At 39.2% G+C, this 18,306-nt stretch overlaps 1 protein-coding gene and 1 pseudogene across 1 annotated transcript in view; one reads left to right on the forward strand and one right to left on the reverse strand.

Annotated features, from left to right (window-relative positions):
• Positions 1–18,306, reverse strand: part of PPM1L (protein phosphatase, Mg2+/Mn2+ dependent 1L) — a 329,607-nt gene that overhangs the window by 155,431 nt on the left and 155,870 nt on the right. The window lies entirely within an intron of this gene.
• LOC133777216 (glyceraldehyde-3-phosphate dehydrogenase-like) overlaps positions 1–18,306 on the forward strand; it is a 60,164-nt pseudogene that overhangs the window by 16,602 nt on the left and 25,256 nt on the right.

Consider the following 18,306-nt stretch of genomic DNA (forward strand, 5'->3'; position numbering starts at 1 on the left):
GATACAAATTAATGTGGGTAATCAGGAGAACTTGGTAATCATAAATAATCTAAACCCTGGGAGACTAAATGCCTGTTCGGAAGTCCCTGAAAGAGCAACTTAAAAAATGGGTTCTGGGAGCACCCCCCAGGTAGACTGGAATCTAACCGCTGCGAATCTAAGCAGCAGAAAGAAATCACTGGTCATTCGTAACCTTCACAGCCCTGAACCACTTGGTGGTTTCCCTAGCAATGAGAGGTGCGTTAGGTCCCTGCAATTCTAGGTCATGGCCTGACTGAAATCCCTGGTCAGGAGTAACCTTACTGAACTGAGATGCCTTCTTTAAAAAGGGCTGTGTTGGAAACTCAGCAATGCCTCAGAAGTTGGAAACATTAAATGTAATGATGTAAAGTTTTTTAAAAATAAAATAATAATTTCTTGATCATAAAACTATTCATTTCGGACATATTATATATCTGGAGCATCAAAAAAACCACCATACTTATAGATTTGAAAGCATCTTGGAGAAGTTCATCGGAAATGAATATTATAAACCAACCTTGCATAGATTTCAACATTTTCTTGCACCAAAGTAAACTGATATTTTCATTTCATTTTTATGCAAAGTGTTAAGAGTACCCTCATATTTATCACCCACTGACATTTTAAGTTAGACAACTTAAATACTTAAAAAGAAAACAGATTATATTAAGTTTATAAGCACAGTTTAAATGGTTATCAACCCAGTTGTGCAAAGGAGACCAGATATTATTCCAAGTTCCCATAAAATTGTTTCTAAATTTTGTTTGACATAGAAATAAGAAGGAGAAAACAAAACTAGAGTTGGAAATTGAATTTAAAGGCTTTAAGAAGAACTAGAATTTTAGGCTTACAATTTTAAAAATTGAATGACAGTTTTTAAAATCAAAATTCAATCTTCTGAATACTCTTTCTGTCACTCACAAAAATCTCCCTTGAGAACATAAAAAATCTCACATCCCCACTGCCTGTATCCCTACCTCCCTAGCATCCAGCCTGATGACCAGCCAGTCTTCACAGCAGCTCCGAATGCCAACAGGCAGCTAGTACTCTTAAAGGGCCACTGTAGGCTCACCAGTAATTATAATTATACACATAGAGCTGTTTTGGATTTCTGACATCCTCTACAAAAACCGATTACAGTGAAAGACAGGGACGGTCTGTATTAATTTGGGGGAGTTTCAGTGAGTTTTGACTGGTGAAATCAGATGAGATTTCCATCTTCAGCAAGGCTGGAGCAAGTTAAGTGTTTTATAAAGTTCTGATTTAGGTTAAACAAGATAAGGATAGAAAGCTGAATACAGGTATGAGGTCATGCTGTCATAGTCACTACTGTGCTGCTGTCTCACATGTGTGGCCATCTTCGAATGTGGGCCTTCAGGTGACTATACTCTGAGCTGCTGGGGGGCCCCAGGTATGCTAAATCTCACAGGACAATGACACCATGTTACAGTCAGTTTTTAGTATTTGAAGAAAGTCTGGGGAATGAGTAAAATTACTTTATCACATTAGCATTTTTGTGATACATTTCCCTCCAAATCATCTTTCTGTTGCCAAAAGAGATTGTATCCAAAACAAAGATTCTTGGGTTTTTACAAGTGTGTGTGTGTGTATGTGTATGTATGTAACAGCTATCTCTGAGAGAGACCAGGAAGAGTGAGAAAGTGAACCTTTTGTTCAGACTATGCAATAGCCACACATTTGCAAGGCGTATGGAACCTAAATCTTTAAGCTGCAGAACATGTTATGATAACCTTGCAAAAATTTTGGGGGAAAAAAGCAGGTGACTGAGAATTTAATGTGGCAGGATATGGAAACTAAATGCATAAATGCAATTGCTGAGTTTCAATTGCCTCAAGGAATACGCAGTCCATGCTGGGGTAATGGGAAATTTTATACTGCATTCCTAAAACCTAACCCTTTTTTTTTTTTAACATATTTTAAAACCAGAACATTTATTGCATGACTAATCATTGAAATTCTCAAGATGAACTGGATGCTGCAACAGCTGCCCCCTTAGGTGTTGTTCCTTTATGGAATCCATGCCTGAATCTGTGGTATACAACATTTAGGTGTCTCCTTCAACCAGTCCTAATAGTATTTCATATTTTAGCCTTGGCATGCCAATTATACTTTCTCTTATGCTTGACAGAGTAAAGTCTTTTTTTATGCACAGGAAAGATAAACAGGTTTTGTGGTCTTTGGGGATTATCCATTTAGGGTTTCCCATTGTGAAAGCAAAGTCCTTTGGGGCTGGCACGGTGGTGTAGTGCGTAAAGCCTCTGCCTGCAGTGCCAGCATCCCATAAGGGCACTGGTTTGAGTCTCAGCTGCTCCACTTCCAATCCAGCTCTCTGCTAATGTGCCTGGGAAACAGTGGAGGATCGCCCAAGTGTTTGGGCCCCTGCACCCACATGGGAGACCTAGAAGAAGTTCCTGGCTCCTGGCTCCTGGCTTCAGATCAGCCCAGTTCCGGCTATCATGGCCATTTAGGGAGTGAACCAGCGGGAGGAAGACCTCTCTCTACCTCTCTACCTCTCTCTCTGTAACTCTGTCTTTCAAATAAATAAATATTAAAAAAAAAAAAAAAGAAAGAAAACGAAGCAAAATCCTTCTAGAAGGCTGGGAAGGGGAGAGGGACAAGCTGGGGGTGGAGTAGGTCACTGGAACCTTGAGGCACTAGCCCTTATTGCCATGCAGCTCTTGGAGGTGGCAGACTTCTGGGCGTGCCCACTAAAGGAAGCAGACCCTTGCTGGCTCTGGAGCATGTTGCCCTCTGCTGGTGCTGTGGAGTCTGCTTGCAAGTAGGCTCTGAGAGCTCCTCAGCCTCCAGGAGTGGAGGTAGGGCGCCACTTCAGCCTCGCCAAAGCGGACAGAGGGAGTCTCAGTGACCCAGAAGAGGGCTCAGGACCAGGCTTCTCGCCATCTTTCCAGGACCCATCTAAGCCCCAAGAGGCCAGGACAATACAGTGTGTATGAGTGTGTAGCCAGAGAAGGGGACCAATAATGACTTACATCAGATTTCTCACCAGCTAGAAAGACTCAACAATTGATTTGAGTGATTAAAAATAAAGCTAAGAAATATTTTCTTGAGTTTGAGTCTCATGGTACAATTCACAAAAGCTACTTGCTTGTTAATTTTCTAATGCAAAACAAGAAAAGGCAGGTTTGTGACATTTTGATGAAGCTATTTCTGACAGGAGAGTTTTTTCCTTCAATCGAGAAACAAACTATTCAACTTTTGGCTTATGTATAAGATGCAATACAGTAGGTGCAACAGATATCCTATTACTTTTCAAAACCTTTCCTTGATCCATGTAGGGTAGCATGAGGTTGAGGCCCAGGCACACCTGTTATGCCCATCGGTCATTCTTTTTTGAAATACGCTTTTTTATCTTTAAGATGACACTGTTTAAATAGCCACAAGCAAATATCCTGTTTTGGAAGAAAGCCCAGTTAGTATTTGGCTCAGTGATGATCTCAGATAAATGAGAAAGCAGAAGAACATGGCTGACAGAGGCCAGAGGGAGGGAACAAGAAGAGGGAAAGAGAGGCCCTCAGAGAAGGCTGGTAGGGCAGTCAGCCAGCTCAAGTAAAAGCTTGCAGAGCTGGCCTTCAGAACACTCAGTCTAACCCGATTCTTGATGTATTTAGTGGCTTCATCCATTTTATTTTAAAGCTAAATAGCATTACTGGTTATGATTCCCACTCAAACAAATAGAAGGAATGTCAAAGCCATTATCCTAGTCTGAGGAGATGTAGCGATCTTTTCATTAAACATCTCAGTGGTGAATAATCCTTTTCTTCAATCTCTGTTTTATTCCTGATACTATACTTGAAACCCAGTCTCCTCTTCATTGGTATGTATCACTGCACTTCTAAGTTTAATGACTAGAACATAGTATTTTGCAACTTAATGCCATTGCCTAATGTTATTTATCGCTATCTAATTTGTGATCATTAGCAAACTTGTCAGTAATGAGCTTTTTCTCTTTTCTTGATTCAAATTATTCCAGACAATAGTATTTTATCAGTTACTAGATCCATGAACTAACACGATCTTTATTGTTTTATTTTAGATCAATGGTGATTTATAAATGACTCTCAAAGTTCATTTTACAAAATAATTTTTAAGTTATAGAAATATATAGCCTAACCAATTTTTCAACTTGATGTAGCTATTTCTATTTCAAATAAGAACTCTTAGGGGAAGATACATTTAATCCATGTCTTTCTATCTTCTTAGAATATTTATGTACATTTTCACTGTTTAGATTCAGTTTTGATTTTCACATCTAAAAGACATCCTTGACCCTATTCTGAACTCTTACCAACTGTTGATGGTTTCTAAACATATTAGAGCACACATTTTCAGAATTTTTGGCATGCTGCTTTTCTGAAGCACTATACTGACAAATCTTGTATACCCAGAAGTTATTCAGGAATCATTCAACATTTATTCAGCTATCCATTTATTTAAGAACTATTTATTAAGTCTACTAATGCCAAGTACTGCTCTGCTAAGTGTTATGCATATATGATAGTGAATAAGAAAAGGTAATTTTTTCTTTTTTAAAAAATATTTATTTGAAAGGCAGAATGACACACACACACACATATACACACACACACAGTGAGTTGGGGGGAAGGATCTTCCATGTGCTGGTTTGCTCCCCAGGTGGCTGCAACAGCTGGGGCTGGGCTAGGCTGAAGCCAGGAGCCTGGAACTCCATCGCAGTCTCCTGAAGGGTGGCAAGGAACCAAGTACTTTGGGCACCGTCTGCTGCTTCTCAGGCATATCTGCAGGGAGCTAGATGGGAAGTGGAGTAGCTGGGACTCAAACCAGCACTCTGATGTGGAAAGCAGGCATGCTAAGCAGTGGCTTGACCCAGTATGCCACAATGCTTGTCCCAAGACAGGGCTCTTTCACTCAAGATGAACAAGTAAACAGGCAATCACCGTCTAGGTTGTGAGAACTATGCAGGTACAAGCAAACGGGCACAAAGGAGGGGAAGCTAAACCCATTTTTCCAGAAAAAAAAAAAATGCCCGAGGATGAGAAAGGTTAGAGAGGAAGTATGTGTGTCTGGGCAGCAGAGGGAGGGAATCAACGTATCAGGATAAAGAGAAGGACAAAGGTTTCCAGGTGGTCAAGGCCTTAAATCTTGATTCACAACAACTTTGATTTGTTTATTTAATCATTTTGGTTTAAAATCTGCCTGCAATTGTATTACAAACAAAAGAAACACTGATGATAATTCAGTATCTGCCTTATAAATCAGGACCATCACATTGTTGGTATGTCCCATAAAACAGGGATGCCCTCTTGGTCCACTGGGATTTGCTACATCTACATTAAATGAACCCAAATTGGCCTTCTTTGAAATTGTCTTTTTTTTTTTTTAATATGGTGCTCTCCTCTTCCAATCAATGTTTCTACAAATAGGAATTCCTCTCTAATCCACTTACCTTTTTGCTTTTAGTAGCTGTGGATATGGAAAACATAAACAGCTTTTTGAGAATCATGTCTAATATAAGAATACATAAATCCTCCCTGAGGATACAGGAACTCTGCTGTGCCGGTAGCATGTAACAGGAGGAAAGGACCTTATGGCATCTACACTGGTGATCCAGAGGTCACTTTGCTCACTGCCCATTGATTTATTACACAGAAAATGATAAAGGGCAGAAATGTAAGTTCTACAAAGGCGAAGAAGGACAGGTGTCTGGCACAGCAGTTATGCTTGCCAACCCACACTGGAGTCCCCAGCTTTGAGTCCTGGCTTCACTTCTGATTCAGCTTGCTGATAACGCACATCTTGTGAGGCAGCAGGTAATGCAGGTAATTGGGTCCCTGACCCCCCCACCCCCAAGAGGAGACCCAGAATGAGCTCCCAGCTCTAAGTCTCAGCCGGGCCAGCCCTGGCTATTGTGAACATTTGGGGAGTGAACTAGCTAATGAAAGATTAGCTCTCTGCTAATCTCTCTGTCTCTTTCTCTCTGCTTTTTCAATTAAATAAAAATAATGTAAGGAAAAAAAGTTGGAAAAAGTGAATGATTTCTAAAAGTAGAAACACACCAGGGGCCCGTGCTGTGGCATAGAGGGTTAAGCACCCGCCTGAAATGCCAGTATCCCATGTAGACATCAGTTTAAGTCCCGCCTGCTTCACTCCTGATCCAGCTCCCTGCTAATGACCTGGGAAAACAATGTAAAATGGCTCAGGTTCTTGGGCCCCTGCACCCAGGTAGGAGAGCCAGATGAAGCCCCAGGCTCCTGACTTCAGCCTGGCTCAGCCCTGTCTGTTGCAGCCATTTGGGGAGTGAACCAGTAGATGGAATATTCTGTCTCTTCCCCACCATCAACCTTGCCCTGCCTCTGTAACTCTGATTTTTCAAATAAGTAAATAAATCTTTTTTAAAAATAGAATTCATAGGTTTAGGTGAATCTATACAACAAGCTAGACCAAACTATTTCTGTTGGTAGATTTGAATACCTACTTAATACCTTTAAGCGCTAGTGGGATTGTGATGCCAAATTTGTCCCACTAATTCATTTTCAAAATGTCCTTTCAGTGCCACTGAACCAAATACTGTCAGGCAAGCCTCTATGTTTATAAGAGATGATGACAAATTACATGAAGTTGTGGAAGACCAGAAACAAATGGCATTAGAAGCATTCAAGAGTCCTAATTCCCTCTTGTCCACAGCACCTGTTCTCTGAACTCCTAAGAGGAATGCCTATGTTCTGTCCCGGGAAGTTTAGCCTGGAACACCACAAAGATGACACCCACCCGCATGCCAAAAAAAAAATCATTGATAAGCAAGTGTTTATACAGATTTTTTTTTTTTTGACAGGCAGAGTGGACAGTGAGAGAGAGAGACAGAGAGAAAGGTCTTCCTTTTTGCCGTTGGTTCACTCTCCAATGGCCGCCGCGGTAGGCGCTCTGCAGCCAGCACACCGCGCTGATCCGATGGCAAGAGCCAGGTGCTTCTCCTGGTCTCCCATGGGGTGCAGGGCCCAAGCACTTGGGCCATCCTCCACTGCACTCCCTGGCCACAGCAGAGAGCTGGCCTGGAAGAGGGGCAACCGGGACAGGATCGGTGCCCCGACCGGGACTAGAACCCGGTGTGCCAGCACCGCAAGGTGGAGGATTAGCCTATTGAGCCGCGGCGCCGGCCTGTTTATACAGATTATTAAAGTTAGTGGCACAACAGAGTTTGTTGTTGTATATTTCTTTTTTTATTATTTTTTTAAAGCTTGTATTTAATGAATATAAATTTCCAAAGTACAGCTTATGGATTACAATGGCTTCCCCCCCGCCATAACTTCCCTCCCACCTGCAACCCTCCCCTTTCCCGATCCCTCTCCCCTTCCATTCACATCAAGATTCGTTTTCAATTCTCTTTATATACAGAAGATCAGTTTAGTATATATTAAGTAAAGATTTCAACAGTTTGCCCTCACATAGCAACACCAAGTGAAAAATACTGTTGGAGTACTAGTAATAGCATTAAATCACAATGTACAGCACATTAAGGACAGAGATCCTACATGATATTTTTTAAAAATTGATTAATTTTCTATGCAATTTCCAATTTAACACCAAGTTTTTTTTTCATTTTCAATTATCTTTATATACAGAAAATCAATTCAGTATATACTAAGTAAAGATTTCATCAGTTTGCACCCACACATTAACACAAAGTGTAAAAATACTGTTTCAGTACTAGTTACAGCATTACTTCACATTGGACAATCCATTAAGGACAGATCCCACATGAGAAGTAAGTACACAGTGACTCCTGATGATTTAACGAGAACTTCCACTTTGACTATGACCCTGTCGGAATAAGATCGAAGTCGGTGAACCCTAAAGGTTTCCATAGCCTCGGCAACTCATGACTAGAGAGCCTAGGGAGATTACTGACGCCATAAACAAGAGTGTCAAATTGTTGTTGTATATTTCTAAGTCACTTCTACACTGGTGGTGGTGAGGTTATTTATTTCTTTCCTATTTGGAGGGCCTAACTCTAGCAGTAAGCTCCCTGTTCTTAATCACAAACATACTCAACACAAATGCCTTTCTGATACCTAGAAATGGAACAAGAAACATATGGAAGAAAAAGCAGTAACCGAAGTTAGAAGCATATGTTTCTCAAAGGAGTTGCCAGAAAAAAAAAAATTGGAATATGAAGCTGGCACTGAACTGGCAGCTGTCTAAAAAAGAAAAAAAAAAATTAAGCACATAGCAGAATATACTGAAAAGAAAGATATAGGCAGGCACCTTCACTGAAATCTGAGATCATGAAAATTGAAGATACAAAAAGAATATTTTAGTCTATATTTTTCTATCATACTCAAATGAGTTATATCATAGCAGATGTGGTATATTTTAGCATCTAAATCATTAGTTTTATTTCAACTGTGCATTAAAACCACCTGCAGCAAGATTTTCAGTATTTTCTAGAGATTAAAAATTAAATAGAAAATATATGAAGAACTCTTACAACTCAATAATAAGAAGACATAACACATACAAAAAAAAAAAATCAGAGATTTGAACAGGCAGAACCTAGCCCCCTGCCAAAAAAAAAAATAAGCAAATACCCAAAATACACATCATTAATCATAAGGGAAATACAAAATACAGCAAAATGATATGCCACTATATACTATCAGAAAAATAACTAAAAAAGAGTGACTATGCCATGTGTCAGCAAAGATATAAGTGAACTTGAACTCTTGTATGCTGGTAGAAATAAAAAATGGTGCAAATATTTTGGAAAGCAGTTTGGGTATTTCTTATAAAGGTAAACATAAACTTGGTAGCAATTCTACTCCTAGTATTTACCAAAGAAAAATGAATATATATTTCCATTGAAAGATTTGTAAATGAATGTTCACAGCAACTTTATTAATGGTAGCCCCAAACTGGAGACAACCCAAAATTCCATCAATAGCCAAACAGATAACAAAAACTATAGCATATTCAATGGAAAACTATTCAGGAAGAGAATAAACACACAAACATGAATAAATCTCAAAAACTCTATGCTAAACAACAGTTACAAAAAGCTAGACACAAAACAGTACACATTGTAAGATTGCATTTATAAGAAATTCTAGGAAAAAATAAATTTAATCTACAGTAACATCACTGATTGATGTGGGCAATGATAGGGAAGGGTTGCAGGGCACTTGTTAGAGTGATAAAATGTACTATAGCTTGGGTTATGGTGATTATACATATACATAAACTCATCAAAACTCACTTATATGGGCTTAACTGCAAATAAATGATACCTCAATATAGCTGATTTTTAAAATTAGTTGCATGTGAAATCAGATTTTCTTCAACCTATGACATCATCTGTCACTGTTGACACCAAGTGGTCTAAGTTCCCTACATTGTTGTGAAAAATATAGAACTTATCTCTTTTGCAACTTTGTAAACTAATTCTTTGTGTATTAGCTCCTTCAAAAGCCAATTCTCTAATTTTACTAGCTGTTGAGGGGCCTATAATTCTATGTGTTATTATTAGAACCTCTATTTTTCCTTTTAAACATGGATGGCACCAGGAATACTCATCTATTTCCAAACATTCACATGCAATCTGAATGGATTTTATCCACAGAACACCCTATAAAACATTTCATCTTCCTTCTGAGAGACTGCTTCATATTCAACACCCCCCTTTACCACATATAATGCTACCAAGTAAAAGTCTCAAAGTAGTTATCAAAGCCAACTTTTACTGAAAACAAAATAAGCTTAGAGTTATTTATGTCACTATTTGTCACTTCCCACGGCCACTCTGTGTCCAAAATCTCTCCCTCTGTTCACGGGGGATCTCCTACCATTCTGTTAAACAGTTAGGGGAAAGGGTGAGTTATTTATTTATTTATTTATCATCAACATTTTATCTTCCACAGTAACTATAGCAATGCCCTGAACTTTGCAATTTCTTAGCAACTGTTTGTCAAATGATTTAGTACATAAAGTTGTCAATCAATCTGCTTAAATCACCACTTCATGAATTTCTATATGACACACTTCAATTTGAGCAAATAACTCTCTTGCAGGGATTTTCACATTCTAACAAGAAGCACCCCCCCCCCCAAGAAGCTCAGAGCAGTAAACTACTAGAATTGATGGAATTTCAGGCCTAACTAGGGGAAGGGAATGCCTTTAGAATCCCTCAGACAGCTGCATCCTACTATCTTTATCCCTACTTTAGAGATTTGCTTTCCCATTAACAGAAGCAGCTCTATGATTATATAAAGAGTCCCAACTGTGGAAAGAGGCTTTATTCTGATAATGTTCCAATTTATTCCTCTGTAATTTGTAAAAGGAAATCAAGAAAATAGTCTCATTTCCAATACTTCAGGTAAATTTAACCTTAGAGATGAAAAATTTCTATAATCCAAACTACAAAATATTGATGGAAGAAATTTAATAGGGCACAAAAAAAAATGAAGACATGCTGTGTTCACTGAGTAGAAGAATCAATATCATTAAAATATCCTTAACTACTAAAAACAATTTATAGATTCAGTGTATTCCCTATCAAGATATCAACAACATTTTTACAGGAAAAAAATGACTAAAATTCATATGGTCCCACCAAAAAACCTAAACAACCAAAGCAATCATGGGCAAAAAGAACAAAACAGAAGATATCACACTATTTGACTTTAAAATATATTACAAAGCTATAGTATTTAAGGACGCTTGGCATTGGCAAAAAGAGGCACATAGTCCAATGGGAAAGAATGGAGATCCTAGAAGTAAGCCCATGCATCTATAGGCATTTGATCTTTCACACAGGTACTAAGATGACATACTGGAAAAAAGAACAATATGCAATAAATGGTGCTGAGGAAAAGTGTATATTGACATGCAGAAGAATGAAACTAGACCCCTATCTCTCATCATGTACACAAGTCATCTCAAAATGGATTAAGGACCTAGATGTAAGAAAAATGTAGAGGAAATGCTTCATGACATTGGAATGGACAAGAATTTTTTGCATCAAATCCAAAAGCACAGGAAACAAAAGCAAAAATAAGACACGTGGGATCTCATCAGATTAAAAGAGAAAATAACCATACAGTGAAGAAACAGCGTCCAGAATGGAAGAAAAACCAACAAAGAGTTAAGGACCATAATAAATAAGGAACTCAACTCAATAGTGAAAATAATTATTCAATTTGAAAATAGGCAGAAGATCTAAACAGACATTTATCAACAGAAAACACATAAATGCCTAATGGATAGATAGAAAAATGTTTAACATCACTAATCATCAGGGAAATGCAAATTAAAACCTCAACAAAATATCACTTCACTATAGTGAAGATTGCCTGTTCTCAAAAAGACAAAAGATAGGGGCACAATGGTATAGCAGGTGAAGCCACCTTCAAATAAATAAGAATAAGTCTTTAAAAAAAAAAAGAAACACCGCGGCTCACTAGGCTAATCCTCCGCCTTGCGGCGCTGGCACACTGGGTTCTAGTCCCGGTCGGGGCACCGATCCTGTCCCGGTTGCCCCTCTTCCAGGCCAGCTCTCTGCTGTGGCCAGGGAGTGCAGTGCAGGATGGCCCAAGTCCTTGGGCCCTGCACCCCATGGGAGACCAGGAGAAGCACCTGGCTCCTGCCATCGGAACAGCGCGGTGCGCCGGCCGCAGCACGCTACCGCGGCGGCCATTGGAGGGTGAACCAACGGCAAAAGGAAGACCTTTCTCTCTGTCTCCCTCTACTGTCCACTCTGCCTGTCAAAAATTAAAAAAAAAAAAAAAAGAAAAAAAAAGAAACACTTCATAAAGGCCATTTAGTATATGAGGAGTCTATAAAAACTTCATGAAAATCCATATCATGAAAGAATTATGCATGCATTTCAAATATTTTTGCACCAAAAATACTTATATTTTAATTCCATTTTCCCAAGAAGTTTTGGAAGTCTCTTCATAATAAGTTGTTAAGAAGCCTTTTGAACACATACATACAAAAATAAATACATTAGATTATTTTTAAATATTTATTTATTTGAAAGCCAGAGTTACACAGAGAGGCAGAGAGAGAGAGGTCTTCCAACCACTGGTTCACTCCCCAATTGGCCACAACGGCCAGAGCTGTACCGATCCAAAGCCAGGAGCTTCTTCCGGGTCTCCCACGCAGTGCAGGGGCCCAAGGACTTGGGCTGTCTTGTTCTGCTTTCCAAGGTTATAGCAGAGAGCTGGATCAGAAGTGGAGCAGCCAGGATGTGAATCAGTGCCCATATGGGATGCTAGCACTGCAGGTGGTGGCTTTACCCACTGAGCCACAGCGCTGGCCCCAGTTAGATTTAGGAAACAGCTTAGTTTTAAAAGGAAGGAAGAAAGAAAAACCTTGGACTTGAATTGGAAGATTAAGTTTCAAGTTTTGAATATAGTTCACAATTGAGAAACCATGATAGCAATCATTAGAGTTGTTCCTATATGTTCAGTATTTCAGCAGACTTGCCAAGCTCCTCTTTCACCTGTGACTTGAAAGGGGAAATGGTTAACATCCATGACATGATCTGACACAACACGACATGGTCAAGACAAGAAACAAACTCTTTCACAGTGGCCCCTTCCTTCCTCCCAAGACTAAGCGGTATTAACTAGGTTGGCATACCACTTCATCTACAAGAATCACCTTGACATTTTTTAGAGATCCAGGGTTACTTCTGAAAATGCCAATGTCTCCTTCAATCCACACTTGTGGGCAGAATTTAAAGCTCCTTGGGAGAAAGAAAGCGGGACTAATTTACAAGTTGCTGTAAACAGTTCTTATTGTTGCATTGTTGATGTCTAAAAATTCTCCTTCCTCTTGGCTTCTACAACACCTTCAGTCACCTGATTTTCTTCATAGCTACTTGATGTCTCCTTCTCAGTCTTTTTTATGGCCTTTTGTCCAACATCTCCTTAAATGGTTCTTTGCTTCATCCTCTTTTCACTTTGAACTCAATCCATGAGAAAGAACTCATTCATTCTCATGGTTTTCAAAATTACCTTGAAGCTGATGTTCCTAGATTTCCATCCCAGACCCAGGCAACTCCTGAGTTCTGAACTAAAATTTCCATTGAGTCTAAATAGACATCTATGATAGACCAATACTCTAATATCTCAAACTCAACAAGTCTAAAATTGAACTTATTAACCTTCCAGAGTCAACATTTCCTATCCTATTGACTCTTAGGTAACAGCATTCATCACCTTCTGTCAATCCAAACAAAACTCAGAATCCTCTTATGTCTATTATCAGTCCCCATGATGTCTCACATTTGTGATCTCCACTTCACTACTATGAAATGGTTTTCAGGCAAATCCTCCTCTCTCCTACATTATCACCAACAGCCAAAAGCCTCATTATGGCTGTGCTTGGGATACCCACATCCCATATTAGAGTGCAAGTTCGAGTCCTGGATTCTCTGCTTCTGATCCAGATTTCTGCTACTGTGACTATCAAGACAGCAGATGATAGCCCAAGTACCTGGGTCCCTGCTACCCACATGGGAAACCAGGATTTGAAACAAAAAATCCTTACAGGTTACATAGGATATGTGAAGTTCTTACAAAGCACTCAGGACCATCCTTGAAACCCAGTGCTATTCTCTCTTGCCAGCCTAATTTTCTACCACATTATTCTGAGCATCCTTCACTCTTGCCATTGCTTGTCCTCACAGGAGTTCACCAAGGTTATGAACTCAATGATTCTTGTCCCTCTCTTCTCATTTGTATTTTCATTCAATTGTACCTTGTCATGCCATTCCCTGTGTATCACAGGAATTCTCTCCTTTTCCAAAAGGCTGCACTAAACACTCAAGGTTCAGCTCAAACATGAGCCCCTTTGACATCACTTAGCACTATACTGCCACTGTTTATACCCTTAAAAGGATATTTACAGGACTCTGTTCATCATTACCATTAGTTTTTTTAAAAGATTTATTTTATTTATTTGAAAGGCAGAGTTAGAGAGAAAGAGAGATGACAATATGGTTTTTGTTCTTCATTCTATTGATATAATTTATGATGTCTTTTGATTTATGAATGCTAGACCACTCTTGAATTTCTGTGATAGATCACTTGATTGTGATGTATGATCTTTTTGATGTAGTTTAGCATTAAATCTGATAGTATTTTGTTGAGAATCTTTGCAACCATGCTCATTAAGGATACAGGTCTGTAGTTTTCTTTTCCTGTCGTGTCTTTGGTTTTGATATCAAAGTGATGCTGGCCTCATAAAAGAGTTTGGCAGTGTTCCATCCTGTTTAATATTTTGTAGTAGTTTGAGAAGTATTGGAGTTACTTCCTCTTTGAATATTTTGTAGAATTCAGGCTTTTCCTTGATGGAAGGCTTTGGATTAGTGCTTCAGTCTCGTTGCCTGTTCTGGGTCTGTTCAGGTTGTCTATTATATCTTCTTGATTTAATTGTCCCCAGCATTAGTTGTTTATGTATTTAACTGCCCTACTTGGAGGTGAACTGCTTCAGAACAAGAAGTCTAACTTGGTAAACTATGCTGACACTATTTATCTCTGTGCATTCAAATTAAGTAGACAGGCCTCCATAAATATTTGGCAAATACATTTCATCAATCCTCTTTGCTTCTGTGTTATGATAACTGTTTCTAAATATAAGATATATATTTACAAAAAGAAACTAGTGAAAAGAAGATTACATATAGTCTTAACTTCTGTCAAGCAGAATTTTTTTTTTCTCCAACTTTATGGGTATTTATAAAGTAGGGCTTAAGTAAACTGCTAACTATCCAACAAAACCAGTGTATGAACAATATTATATTCAAACCTTAACAGGGATGTATAGTCCTTCTTTGCAGGTGATTTTAAGGTTAAACATCCACTGGAAGAGGGAGTCTTATACTAAATGGAATGTAAAATCAACAGAATACTTTAAAACCCACTGCCAAGTTCCCTAAGAAAGTGACCATAGTCAATAGTCACTCAAGTAGAAAAACTAGCCAACACTAAAACTTTTAGACAGTAGGTAAATTCAAATAGGTTCATTTTCAAACACAGACAATACAAAGAAATATAAAGAGCATTCTTTGCTGAATAATCTCCTTTTGCCCCTCCAGAATCATTCTGTACCCTTCTCTTGTCTGCTATGTTCTGCCCTGAAAAGTTGCCCTGCATGGCCTGGGCTCCCTTGCCTTCTGGCTTTTCAGTGGGTTTGGCCAATGGGAAACAAGAGATCAGAGGGCAAGAGGAAAGCTAAGTTGGCACATTTATCTCCTTGGATTCCTCTCTGCCATGCCACAAGCAGCGGTTGTATTCCTGCTCCAATTGAGCAGTCCATCCCTTATATCTTCAGCTCTTACTGGTTTCCAGGAACACTATTCTCTCCTTTTACCTCCTCATGCTTGAAGCAGGGACAGCTTCCCACTGTTGCTAGCCCAGGGGTGCTTCACTATCCCTTTATGAATTTCCTTAACTCTGCAAACACCTTTGTAAGTAGTCATTCATTAAACATAGTGACAATACTTAAAAAGAAATTTAGAAAGATGGATATGATGAAGAAAAATGTTACATATCAGCAATTAACTATAACGCACTTATATGCCCAAGAGGGAAAACACTATATTACCATTTAAGAAAAATGAAGTGCACATAACAAAAATACAAACTTGTGAGAAAAAGAAAATGCATGCAGATGCTTTTCTAAAATAATGGCATATAAATTCTTGTGTGTAAATCAGTTGTTCTCAGTTTTTAGTGTGATTTCTTTTAACTATTTCTTAAAAATATTTTAAAACATTTATATTTATTTGAGAGGCAGAACAACAGAGAGAGAGAAAGAACTTCAAGCTGTGCTGTTGTTGCTTCCAAAGACATATCATATTCTGTTGTTAACAACACAGTGATAAGCAACCCCTGAACTGTTCCTCAACAATCCCCTGACCCTGGTATTTATGCCCTTGGGTAATTTCTCTCCTTGAATATAAGCTGGACTAATATAAGCAATAGCCTACTTTTTATGAATAGGACATAGCAAAGTGATAATTCCAGAGTTACACAAAGACTATAGTTTCCATCTTGGGTACACTATCTGGATGTCACACTTGATTGCTCTGAAGATTTCAAAATCACCTGCCATATTATAAGCTGCCCTATAGAGTGTCATATATCAAGCAATTCAGAGAGACCTCCAAACAACAGACGGCAAGCCTCAGTCCAATAGCCCCACAAGGAATTAATTCCAATGACAAGAATGAACTTAGAGGGAATTGTTTTTTAATCAAGACTTCAGATAAGTCTACAGCCACAGCCAACAATCAGCCTATAACTATATGCAATGTCTCAGGCAGGAAGCACCCAGTAAATTGCGTCTGGATTCCCAATGCACTACAACTGTGAGATTATAAATCTTCACTGTTTTAAGCTGCTTTTAGAGTAATTTCTTATGTAGTAATAGATAACTCATAGATGATTACATATTGATCTAGACATTTCAAATAGTTCTATATGTATATATGTATTTTATATATTCATATAGAAACATAGTCTACAGAAATCAGCAGAAGAGCACCAAGGGAAGAATATTAAATTTTAGCACATCAGGGCCGGTGCTGTGGCTTAGCGGGTAAAGCCACCTCCTGAGGCACCAGCATCCTATATGGACGCTGGTTCATGTCCTGGCTGCTCCTTTTCCAATACGGCTCTCTGCTATTGCCTGGGAAAGCAGTAGAGCATGGCCCAAGTATTTGGGCCCCTGTGCCCATGTGGGAGACCTGGAAGAAGCTCCTGGCTCCTGGCTCTTGGCTTTGGGTCAGCACAGCGTCAGCCGTTGCAGCCATCTGGGGAGTGAACCAGCAAACAGAAGACCTTTTTTCTCAGTCTCTCCCTCTCTCTGTCTCTACCTATCAAATAAATTAATAAATCTTACAAAAAAAAAAAAAAAAAAAGAAAGAAAGAAAAGAAAATAGAGGGGGGCCAGCGCTGTGGCGCAGCTGGTTAAGGCCCTGGCCTGAAGCACCAGCATTCCATATGGGCATGGTTTGAGACCCCGCTGCTTCACTTCTGATCCAGCTCTCTGCTGTGGCCTGGGAAAGCAGTAGAAGATGGCCCAAATCCTTAGGCCCCTGCACCCATGTGGGAGACCCGGAAGAAGCTCCTGGCTCCTGGCTTCAGATCGGCGCAGCTCCAGCCACTGCAGCCAATTAGGGAGTGAACCATTGGATGGAAGACCTCTCTCTCTCTCTCTCTCTGCCTCTCCTTCTCTCTGTGTGTAACTCTTTCAAATAAATAAATAAATCTTAAAGAAAACAGAGGAATGAGAAGCAAAAACTGATTAGTTAAGGAAAACTGGAGGCATTTTAAAAAATTGAATGAAAAATTAAAATGTAAATCTCCCAGAAAAAGTTACTTTAAAAAAATGAAATTTCTGAAAGGTTTCCACCAAAACGCAAATGGAAATAACATTAACCAATTATAAAATGCTATTTATTTACTTACTTATTTATTTGAAAGGCAGAGAAACAAAAACAGAAAGATAAAGTGAACACCCATGTCTCCTGGTCACAATAGCCAGAGCTGGACAGAAATTCAATCCAGCTCTCCCTCAGGAGTGAGAGGAACACAATCACCTGAGAACCATCATTGCTGCCTCCCAGGGTATGCATTAACAGGAAGTTGGAGTCAGAAGTCAGAAGTCAGAGACAGAAACTGAACCCAGGTATTCCAATGTGGGGCGTGGGTGTCTTAACCACTAAGCTAAATGCACACTCCCCTAATAGTAGAATTCAGCAGAAAGAAAGCTATGTTGGACTAAGAAAGGAAAAAGAACTAATGAAAGATAATATAAAAGGTTCCTTAGGTTTCAGTCTGTAGGTTTTGATGACTTCTTTTAAGACACTACAGAAATTGTGTAAGGGGCTGACATGTGGCACAATGAGCTAGATGCTGCCTGCAATGCCAACATCTCATATTAGAGTGCAGGTTCCAGTCCAGGCTGCTCTGCTTACAATTCACCTGCCTGCTATTGCACCTGGGAAAGCTGTGGAAGATGGCCCAAGTACTGGGAACCCTGCCATTCATATAGAAGACCTGGAAAAGCTCTAGGCTCTTGGCTTCAGCCTGAACCTGCCCTGGCCATTGCAGCCATTTGGGGAGTGAAGCAGTAGATGGAAAATCTCTTTCTCTCTCTCTTATTCACCTTTATAAATAAATCAATAAATTTTTTTTAAAAATGTAAGCAAGTTTCTTGATGATCACTTACTATAGTTATTCAAAACAAAGAACATGCCGC

Source organism: Lepus europaeus, chromosome 2 (assembly GCF_033115175.1).
Source record: "Lepus europaeus isolate LE1 chromosome 2, mLepTim1.pri, whole genome shotgun sequence".
Classification (NCBI taxonomy): Eukaryota; Metazoa; Chordata; class Mammalia; order Lagomorpha; family Leporidae; genus Lepus; species Lepus europaeus.